The following is an 11,572-nucleotide window of genomic DNA, read 5'->3' as shown; positions in this document are numbered from 1 at the left end:
CCGTAAACACGACTACCAAAAAATGTCCCAAGCATGTTCAGTGGGATGAAGATCAGGTGACCTTGCAGACCAGTCCAAATGCGTGATGTTGTTGATTTAAACAACATCCTTAAACTCTTTCTCAAGCATTATCATCCATGGACGGGCATTATCATCAATGGATGGGCATTATCATCCATAAAAATGAAGTTAGCACCCGATTTTTTTGCACCAGAGGAATGATTACAGGTAGGTTTACACCGATCAGCGTGCATGTGTGAAGAGCACATTCATGCCAAACATTTTGCATGTCGTTTCCGAGGGTGGTTGTGTTTTGGTGATGCTGTCAATGTTATCAGATAAATCAATTTGACAGTCACTTAAGGTTATGTATTCTTTAAATATTTACCTTTCAGTAACATGTCGGCAAAAATCGCTGTCGAGATTGATAAAGTTATGACACTGAAAATACTTGCTGCATAATGTTTTGTGAGGAGTATGGATACACTGAAGACTGTGTTAACCGGCGAAGATCCTCCGTTTTGCATCCCTTGTCATGAAAGAATCACGGTCAAGCATGACCTGCTGGTCTGTATTGATTTTTCCATCTCAAGGGACAAATATTTAAAAACAGTCAGGGATCTTTTTTATCATGTTAATTATCATTCAATAATTGCTTTTTCAAAGAAATAGAATTTTACATAAATTTTGATACGTTTTGTAAATAGATAAATGTTTTATAATTGGCAGTTTAGATTATCAATTGAGATTGTTCAGGACTGTATCCTCAAAGGGGGTTAAAGTACTGTAAAATTATTGTCCTGAGAGGGGACGTAAGTGGTTTTAATTTTGGCTAAACTTTCCCTACAACCGCCAGCGGGTGAAGGGATGGTGTAAATCCAGCTAGGGCCCATGCAGGTAGCCAAAGTACTGTACGTCCCCATGGTTCCTAGTATTGTCATCTATCTTAAGTTGTTGGCGATCTACAGCCCGGTGTTATGTTGTATCGTCTTCTATAGTTGATATATTTTAGTTTTAATTACTAGTATTTAATTTATATCTGTGATGGTCTAGTTGTTTCACTGTGCTATGTTGACAGGTGTTTAAAATTTACTTTAAATTATTATAAAACTATAACATGATTTATTCACGATACGACCGAAATATTACCGATGTGACATATTCTTAACTCACTAACTCACTCAAGTTTAGGTTTCATTACACTTTTAGTACCACAAGGAAATAGTTTGTTTTCCTGAAATGCGGGTGATATTCTCAAACCATATATAGCAATTTTCGTACTCTGATTCATCCACGAAGGAACAGTATCTCAAAAAATTATTTTTCATAAGAGTGTAAATCTGGCCATTGTCTGGCATGTGCAACAAACATATTTGCTGTGAATGTAGGACATGGAGTTTAATATCCTTTAAATCTCGTATGATCAGGGTTAGGTTTGCCATATACTTCATTTCCTTTAAATGTGTTACAATATTTTGGCTAGAAATTTGTGTAAAAATCTCTTATAAATAATTAGAGACATTAAAATATGTTTCACGTATGAACGCAGTATCTACAAAATCTAAAAGTATGTGTTTTATGACAAGGAATAGACATAGGAGCATCATCTCCCTTTAAAAGAAAAGAATGAATAAAATGTGGAATTTCTATACGACATAGTCTCTAAATAACATCATGTCTTCGATAGTCAGCAGTGATGATATTACCACTTATGATTGGTTTATTAACATTTAACCTGTCCGTAGATTGTTTATCCCAATACTACTGCCAACTTTGATGAATGTATTGCCTTTAACACATAACATGCTTGCAATAAGTATAAGTAATCTTGGCGAGTGTTACTGTTTGTTCAAGAGTAGCCTTTGCTGGAGCATCAGCTCTACTGTTTTCTGGTATGCCAACATGGCTTGGAAGCCAACAGATAATAATATCATTATCGTCTACTGATAATTTCAGGTGCAGGTCTAAAATCTCAGCCAGGAAAGGGTTAGTCAAATGTCCGACCATTTATTGCTTGCAAGCAGGAATTAGATACATGAGTTCTACATTGTGGAAAGTGTAAACATGCCCATTCTTGCTATAACCTCTTTTTTTTATTGCGAACCCTGGCATGATCTAATACAAAGCTTTCTCAAATTTCAGTTACCCGCCTAAATATACCCCCATTTTGACAATACCTACTGTAAATCAACAAACTAATGCGTGTATTAATTAATGCGAGTGCAAACCTCAAAACGAAAATACGTGCATTTATTAATGCGAGGAGGCAAATCAGGAAATGGTTGACCAGAATGACTATACTCACTAATGACTACACTCACAACTTTGGGAAATACTATACTAGTATTTAATCCGACTCTAGTGTAAACATCTTAATTCCCCGAACACATGGGCGTTTGGATCAAAGACGGCTTTCCTTTCAATTGTTAGTACTAGTAATTGACAGTAGATAGGATGATCTCAGTTTGTGACATTTCAAACTCAAATAGCCAATAGTAGTAGCATACAAAAGCGTTTGGAGGATGTATCATGCAGCATACTCCAGTATTTGGATTCATATCTGGGATAGAAAATATGTCGACAATATCAACTGGCCTCTGTAGAAGTCGAACCTCACTGAGGGAATTTTCAAGTTACATATGGTCACTATCAGCTATTCAATACACGCACAGAAATTGGTATAGATCTTGGTAGACAAGCTGGATGCATTAGCAACAGGTTTTGCACGTAAAACCTTGAAATCGTATATGCATATTGACAGTAGTGGGTGACCTCGCCTGGATGGATAAATATCACGCCAACAGTCGTTCATTTTCCGATTTCAGTATGTCGCATGACTACGTTTTCAGTCAAGAGTAGAGAGTGTATGAACTGACATCGTGGAATTGTCTCACGAGAATCACTATATTCATCGGCCGATGAACGTCAACAACACAAAATCAGCACTAAATTATTGACAGACTTCGCCTAGATGAACACTACCAAACCGGCTGTCGTCAAGTTCATTGTTCCAAAAGACATTATGAAGTCACCAGCTGTGATCAGCATAGCGTGAAGGATGAAGGATATATTTTGCTTGCACAGATCTATATTATCTATTTTTCCAAAATACGACTACTAATATCAAAAAGAATTCAGGGTGTTTAAAGTACGCTCCCCTCCCTGTACGAGCCACATTCGCTGTGTATCGCTGGGACCTTAGACATGCCAGTGGTCTCTCTCTTGCTCCAAACCTTCCGCCATACACTTTCTGCAATGCATTAGTCCAAAATGAAGCCAGTATGGACTCCCACTGGTTCTGAATCTCCAAGCTCACCGGGACTAGCAATAGCACCAGAGTGATCTATTTCTATCAAAATGTCCTGTTTTCAGAGACTTAGCGCTTTGTATAACGTGCCAGGATACTGTAATTATGGATTGAAACATGCTTTTGGGTTTTTCAAGACCATACCGATGTTTCTGATTTTCTCTCATTTTAGACAACTGTTTTAACATTCAATATCCAACTTGCACGCTGTGTAGTCTTTTTATAGCATCTGTTTTGTTGTTGTTGTAAGTTTGTGTGTGTGTGTGTGTGTGTGTGTGTGTGTTGTTGTTTTTTGCATTTATATGGACATTGTTTCACTTAGGCCATTAACGTTACAGTAAGGGAGAGATGAAAGGGAATATAATATCGTTCCGATTTGTCTTTTGTCTTCTATCAGTAATCGGATTCATGTCACGGCTTGAAACTTTACAATATTCTTCCTGATGGTCTGAAAGGATTGAGGGTAGGTTTAAAAGATACCCGGTATCTCTATTACTTCTATACTGTCTTAACTTCTCCTTATACGTCCGTCATATACATGTCAAGTTCGTAAAAGCCTGGTCGAAGTAGAAAAGTCTAAAGACTATCCACTACAGATCTGTAACGGTATAATTTAAATATGTAGAGTTTCCATTTGCCGAGGTTTCTTCAAGACGTGGGTGGCCGCACGCTCGAGGTCTGGAACTTTGTTGATGATTTGGGCAATTCTTGAATTGGCAGAGTCTTGAGATGTGTTCGAAACAATCATCGTATAGGTATATAGTTTTGTAGGAAGGGCACACTAACTTATCTTGGAAGGATCCCCTGTGTTTATTCAATGTGTACACTGACAATGGAGTCGGGTTTGCTAATATTGGCGAGCCTAACCACCCAATCCCTTTAGTCGCCTCTTACGACACGCATGAGTTACTGAAGATCAATATTCTAACCCGGACCTTCACGGATATTCCAGCGCAGATGCAACTGTGCCAATCGTAGACGTTCATTACCTGTGCCAGAATCGCCCGAACATCAGGACGTCGGGCACGAAGATGGGCAGCGCGGAAGTAGTAGTGACTTAGCCGACTTTTATTGCCCTCGGCATGTAACGTCACCGTCACACGTGACCGTCCTGACCTGGCACGATCAGATTTCGTACTTGCCAGCCTGGAGCATGTAGATTGCCCCTTTACATTCAACATTTGTAAGGCGTGACATGATTATTATTTATCTCTCAATTAGAAGGTAAAGCTACTCTGTTTTCAATTTTGCGTTCCTTTATCGTTGATTTAAGACCGCTAAATGTAATTTAAAAACCGAACGCGTTAGCGGTCTTAAATCAACGATAAAGGACCGCAAAATTGAAAACAAAGTATCTTTATCTTCATTCTAGCACGACAGATAAGCATTTTAAAACCGCACTCTTTGGAGCGCAAGAACAGAAGGCGTGAAGTGGCCTTTTTCCTGGAAATTGCTTGGAATCGTCCTGTTGAGGGACAGGTTGTGTAATGAACAAAATAAGACATTTTCAACAACACAATTTGCTTTATTTCAGGAACCAGTATGGTTCCAGTATGTAACAAGTATGTAACCAGTATGTAACAAGTAGCATAAATAGATAACAAAATATACAGTTTATACTGTGAGCAACTACAGTTATTTGATTTTCTTAAGTGAATTATTCACCTCCCCTTCTGTATCACAATCGACCCGCACCATTCAAGTTATGAATTCGCAAAGTTTACTCACCGCTAACTTTATTCATGGAAGTCATTGTTAATAACGACGCTACTATTCCCAGTCTGGATAAGACCCGACATACCAGCTTTTATGTGGGAAACCTGCACAGTGGAAGTGGAAGTTGAAGGACTGGGCATTACGGCGGGGACGGAAGCGGATAGGTTAGGACGTGTGTTGTTGATGTCATGTCCGCTAGACCCAGTTTGAAGTATGGCGCCTATGCGCTGCTGACGAATCAGTGTTATATGAGGACAGACTCTGGCAGTTTTTGTGCCCAGTTATCTTAACTATTTCCCTTGCTTCCACCCAAGCATGTAAAGGCAGTGTAACGGTGGTGGGTCTAACACAGTGATATGTGTAGACCCGACTCAACTCGCAACTGGCCGAGATCCGTTTCATCATCGTTTTCAGTGTGTTGTGACCGAGGGGCTTACTTGTGTACCAAACGTCATCATTCTCACACACATTCTTACGAGGCAGCTGAAAGAGGGCATCACTTTCTGGATTTAACTTGGACATGTACTTTCGAAAGGATACAACAGGACAGAGGGGAGTTCCTGTCGCGTATATACGTGGCTTTGTGTACTCGGAATCTCCGACGCCCCCAGGATGATTTTTCGTGGATTCGCTATGTGCCATGAATATGAATTCACAGCCAACATCGTCTGTTTCGACAACAAAGGAATGAACAGACAACTCCCTCTGGTTCTCACAGCCCCTTCGTCCAAACCCTAGGGTCAAATCAAACCACACTTTGTTTTGAAGGTCTACAGGGTAGCTAAATCACCATCTGAAATGGCATTGTGATGTGCTGGATTATCAAGACCAAACTGCTTTACTTTTTGTAACATTGCTGCAAAAACGGCGTTGGCCGAGTGAAATTCTTTGTCTTGAAGAATGTTAATGTTCATGTTAAATGGTGGCTGTCTAAGGTGTCTGTGGATCGCTGCTCGGATTCCCACATACGATGACTTGGCATAATAATTCCCGTCGGAAGTTCGGACTTCAGCGTAGAATCGCTTCAGCAGAGCGTTCATTTCATCAACTGGAAGTGTCTCAAACTCGGGAGAGAGTTCGTGAAATTGTAGCCACTCTGGAAATATATTTTAATTAAAAAATATAATTTATGTGCGCTTCAATGTTTTAATATCATTTTGTTAAAAGGTAAGTAACAACTTTATTTAACATGTTCAAGATGATTTACATCACCCTCGTTTATCATAGGATATGTTAGGCCAAATCTTGATAATTTTGTTGATTTAAAAGGATAGTCTTTGCTCTTATGTTTCAAGATTTTTACTCCCCACGCAGTTGTTTGAAGGGTGGTTTTGCTCCTCGAATCCAAAACAATACGTTCCAGATCATTGTCGGTCACTGTTTTGAAACGCTTGGTAGCAGGTTCATTTTTGATATCTAAAACAGTAAAATGGTAAATTTGAGTGAAATATTTACTTATGAATAAATTAAACTGCCGTTAAATTTCGTAATAATTTATTGTTATGCAAGGAAACATTTCGTACAAAACAAGAGATAAATTGAGGAATATTTTCTGTCCATTTTTTTCTTTCCTATTTATACGAATAGACATACACCTAGCGTTCGAGTTGACGCCAGCTGACTTTTCAATTTAGGAAATGTGAAACGAATTATCGCTACCTGTAGAATTTTCTTCATTTGCGTTAGGCTCCAGAAATTATTCGTCGAACCATTCGCTTGTCAGTTCAAAAACATCAAAGATGCTGCCGAGGTGGAAGTCTCCGATGTCAGACATGTTTGTTTACAAACAAAAAGGTCAACGAGTTTATTGTATTCATGCGCGGTCAATCGGTCACTTTAATTAGCGGTCCTTAAACTGTCAATTAAGTACGGTTTTGATGAGCTCTCAGCCAATCAGAATCGAGTATCACACATTGTCGTGCTATTTTTTAGAATGATTGATAACATGTTTTTTTTCCTATCACCAACAACTTTTGCACACCACGTGTTGGTGGTTTGGCATATGACAGAAAGGTGTTTTCACATTCACCCTGCGTGATTCACCACAGTTGAAATGAGCGGATGCGTCGTGTCAGACCTTGCCATTATGGTATCCTCCCAGGTTACCTACATTGTACTACCCATTTTGAATATGAAATGAAAGGTTTAATTATATACGGCGTTGTTTTAGAGATGACTCATTAGCCTCAACGTGAAGACTCTCAATGGGAGAAATTCCAAGACAAGTGCTAAGAAGGTAAGGTATCTGCTGGTCAAATATAATTTTGTTAAAATAACTTCCTTTTCAACTTTAATACGAGTGCCTGATGGATGAAATTTTGTGTGCCTGTGTTGTGTATACTTCCGACAGAAATGAATTACCTTTTGAAAGCATGAAACCATTTTGTACTGGCCTGTCATTAATTGTATTAAGACACAGCTGAAACTGTTTTTCAGTCGTCCGCATATTGTTACCTCGACATGACACATTAAAATCATCTCCAAAGAATGATTCAACGGATTCATTTAAAACATTAGATAGGCTGTTTATCTTTATACTGAATAACGCTACTGATAATATGCTACCTTGTGACACACCTTTGTCTTGATCATAAAAATCAGACTTGGTGGAAACCACACGTACCTGAAACGGCCGATCTGTTAAAGACTGAGATATGAAATACGGCAAGCGACCTCTAAGCACCATTTCATGAAGCTCTGTTAAGATTCCATATTTCCAGGTTGTATCATACAATTTTTTTCTAAATCGAAAAATATGGACAAAGCGTGTGTTTAGTGATGATAGCATCCTTAACAAACGTTTCCAATCTGATTAAATGGTCTATGCAACTTCTATTGTTTCTCAACCCACAGTGAATTTATGAAGTACCATATTAATTGGTTATTGACCAATCGTTCTTTCCATGGTCTTACAAACACAACTACTAAGCAAATATAGGCCTGTAATTTGGAGCATCGGAATGATCACGGACAGGTGTCGGAACTGGGATTGCGAAAGCATTTCACCACGATGAAGGGAAATAAGTTGTTGCTCAAATCTGATCAAATATATACTTTTCATAAAAGGAAACGTATAACCCAGAAATCTGTTGCGAAAATGTTGTATTTTCAAACATGTATAACTCGTCCACAAATAGACTTTAGTACATACATTTTTTAATCAGTTTAGAAGAAGGACATGTCTATACAACAAAGTGGATAACTTTAGATAACGGAGACGTTGAGCGCCATGGCGACGACGTAGCACGGGCTCGACGTCGGATCTCCTGGCTGGCTGTCCAATCTGCCTCAACCTGTTCCGTACAGTTTGACCGGATATCCTTCGAAGTCCAGGTTGCTGTGCTGTCACCCGTGGCAGTACGATCACGCAAATGTAGTACCCGGATGTACCGATCTTGGGCTACAGTGGTGACTCGAGGTCTGCCAGTACGGGGAGGGTCATTTGTTATCCCTGTTTGGTTGTAACGTGCTGCAAGCCGTGCTCAGACTAACATTCAGATGCCTGGCAACAGAAGATTGGTAATCTCCAGTGTGCATTCTTTCATTGGCCATATTCAGTGTCGCAGCATCAAGACGTGGCGAAGTGACTTGACCTTGAAACTCCTTCAAAACGAATGCCGATTTCCGAAAGTAATCTGAATTTTTACAGCCAAACAGTGCATGCTCTTTGCTGCACAATTTCAACTGGAAGGTGATTTCTGTTGCGTTGTGGTGATGCCTCTTAAAGCCTTGTTAGAATTTTCATCAAAATCAACATTTTCAGTTAAAGTCGATTTTTTACTTGTATAATTGTCTAAAATCACTTTTGTTACATATTTTGACGATTGTTTGAACACAATTGGTAATTTATAGGTACAAAACTACTATGCGTTTCTTTTTTTGGATAGTATATTTAAAAGTGTTTCTGAAGAGGAATAAGGTAAATGTTTCGGTAACTGATAGTGAATATCATCAGCACCTGTAGCAGTATCATGAGCCTGCCCTTATGTGGTATGCAGCTCATGAGTTGAGTTGGGTTTTACGCCACATCGGCATTTTTCCAGCCATATAGTGACGGCATCATGTCTGACATAATACGCATTTTAAGTCCAAATGAGTTAATGTTAAAAGCATATATAAAATTCATTACACTGTTGTGGTGTTTCGTTTAGTTTGTTTTTGAGTTCGCAATTCACTAACAGAGTCTCAGTGTTACCTCCCTTAGTTAAAAACGCATGGAAACAGGCCGCAATGTCAAACTTGCAACAGGACCGGGATTCCATCCCACTAACAGTGCAAATAGGCCACCAAAGTGTATGTATATGATGCATATGAGTTATAACATGACCTAGATGTTGTTTCTATAATAGGTTTTACATGTCAGTTTCCATTAGGTTTGTTTATCATTACCGCGCAGGACCCGTGAAGATCCGGGATAGAATAGGTCTTCAGCAACCCTTGCTTGCCACAAAAGGCGACTGGGCTTGTCGTTAGAGGCGACTAACGGAATCGGGTGGTCAGGCTCGCTGACTTCGTTGACACATGTCAGATCGATGCTCATACTGTTGATCACTGGATTGTCTGGTCCAGACTCGATTATATTACAAAATTATATTACAGTATGTTTGAGCTCTGTTCAGAGTAAATTAGTATCATAAATAGCATATTACATTTATTTCTAGTGCTAGCATATTTTTTGTTTAGTGTAAACAGTGAGTACACGTAGGCTTTATGTCAATTTGAAGCGCACGTAAAATCTCAAGATATCTGCCAGGCTAGCGCTTCACTGTAGTTATGCAGTCGTAACACTATTTAATTCTGCTTTCAGAAAATGTTTCTAGATTGTTGTTCAGACTGGAACCTTTTGTTTGTTTCAGTCTTTTACGTATTATCACGGACAGGACCAAAGTTTATGTCATGGTAAACTTCTTTCGTCTGTACAACTGTTATTCAAAAACAGAACATGTCAGCACTAAAATTCAAAAGCACGCAATTCGTTATTCACAAGACATTGTCATAATCCTCACCATTATCCAAATCAAAAAATATTTTTCCTGTTTTCTTGTTCTTTTAGTTTTTGATGTGATGAGGACGAATGCTGTGCTAAAGTTTATTTGCTATTCCACAGTAACTGGTAAATAGTGTGTCGCCCTCCTTGAGATGGAGTGGGCTGAATTTCGATCGTTTACCCTGTGCACCATATTCCAAACATTGGACATAGGCGTTCGAAATTGTCAGAACAGGTGAAGGGAACAGACATTCCAGCAAGGAAAAAGACCTGCTATTATTCAGCAAACTGTTGCAGCAGGTCTGTTCTTAAGCACCGGTCAGTCAAGACATTAATGAAGAATACCAGTTGATAGATAACACTTCTTGTTTATTGCATGGAACGAGTTTCGATTTAGATTATTACGCCGGTTACAAGACATTAGTATACGTGAGTGAGTGAGTGAGTTTAGTTTTACGCCGCACTCAGCAATATTCCAGCTATATGGCGGCGGTCTGTAAATAATCGAGTCTGGACCAGACAATCTAGTGATCAACAGCATGAGCATCGATCTGCGCAATTGGGAACCGATGACATGTGTCAACCAGGTCAGCGAAACTGACCACCCGATCCCGTTAGTTGCCTCTTACGACAAGCATAGTCGCCTTTTATGGCAAGCACATGGGTTGCTGAAGACCTATTCTACCCCGGATCTTCACGGGTCCTTTGGACAATGTGTAGCTTGATAACGGTGAACGAATCTGGCAGCATCGTTTGTGTGCTAAATACACAGTAGATGCTTAGTAGATGTTTAGGACACGCTTTTAAGAGGTTTAAAGAACACACATTTCATATGTAAAACTTAAAGTTAAAAAAATGAAGATAAAGAAATACCTAATGAGAGTATATTCTGCTGGCAACAACTTGAAAAACTACATCCAGTTATCAGTTCTTGCATATCAAAATGTCATGAGGGTCAGACAAGATCACCTTTCGGTACATGGAATGTCATCAGAACCCTCACAAATCCCCAACATTCTCGGAATGTCGTGTCACAGTGTTCTTAACTTAAGATGTTTTATCACGGGGCTGTTAAGTTATAACAACTTATCTCTCTTTTCTAAAGTTAAAATATATCATCAATGTGCTAATTTTAAACAATGTATCAATGTGCTTATTTTAAACAAGGTATCACTGTGCTGTTAACTTACATTATTATATAACTGTGCTGATTACTAAGAATGGTATATACCTGTGCTGTTAAGTTAAAATGATTTAGTAATGCATTGTTTAGTTACAAAGCTTAATCATTGTACTGTTCCTTGCCTAATAAGATGAATGTTCTGTGTTCAATAAAACGTCTATTAAAGTGTTCCCAGTTATTGATTATTCGACTTTCTACAATCGTTTCCATGGTTCCTAGTATAGTATGGTGATCTACCTCCAGATGCTGGCGATCTATAGCCCGTGTTTTATATTGTATTGTCTTCTTTAATTGGAATGTTTTAGCTTTGTTCGCTAGTTTTATATTATACCTGTGATTATCTAGTACTTTTACTGTCCATCGTCGACAGGTTTTAATC

General features: G+C 38.8%; 1 long non-coding RNA gene across 1 annotated transcript; it reads left to right on the top strand.

The window, feature by feature from the left end:
* The first annotated feature begins 421 nt into the window (after window positions 1-421).
* Window positions 422-10,872, top strand: LOC124255979. The gene is made up of 3 exons (XR_006892801.1): window positions 422-432; window positions 3,534-3,543; window positions 10,797-10,872. It is a non-coding gene; the product is annotated as an uncharacterized LOC124255979 (long non-coding RNA).
* The last annotated feature ends 700 nt before the right edge of the window (window positions 10,873-11,572 follow it).

The sequence above is a fragment of the Haliotis rubra genome, unplaced genomic scaffold (assembly GCF_003918875.1).
Source record: "Haliotis rubra isolate DU_JTF1 unplaced genomic scaffold, ASM391887v1 Scf614, whole genome shotgun sequence".
NCBI lineage: Eukaryota > Metazoa > Mollusca > Gastropoda > Lepetellida > Haliotidae > Haliotis > Haliotis rubra.
The sequence above is the reverse complement of the archived record's forward strand: the minus strand, read 5'-3'. Positions and strand labels throughout refer to the sequence as shown.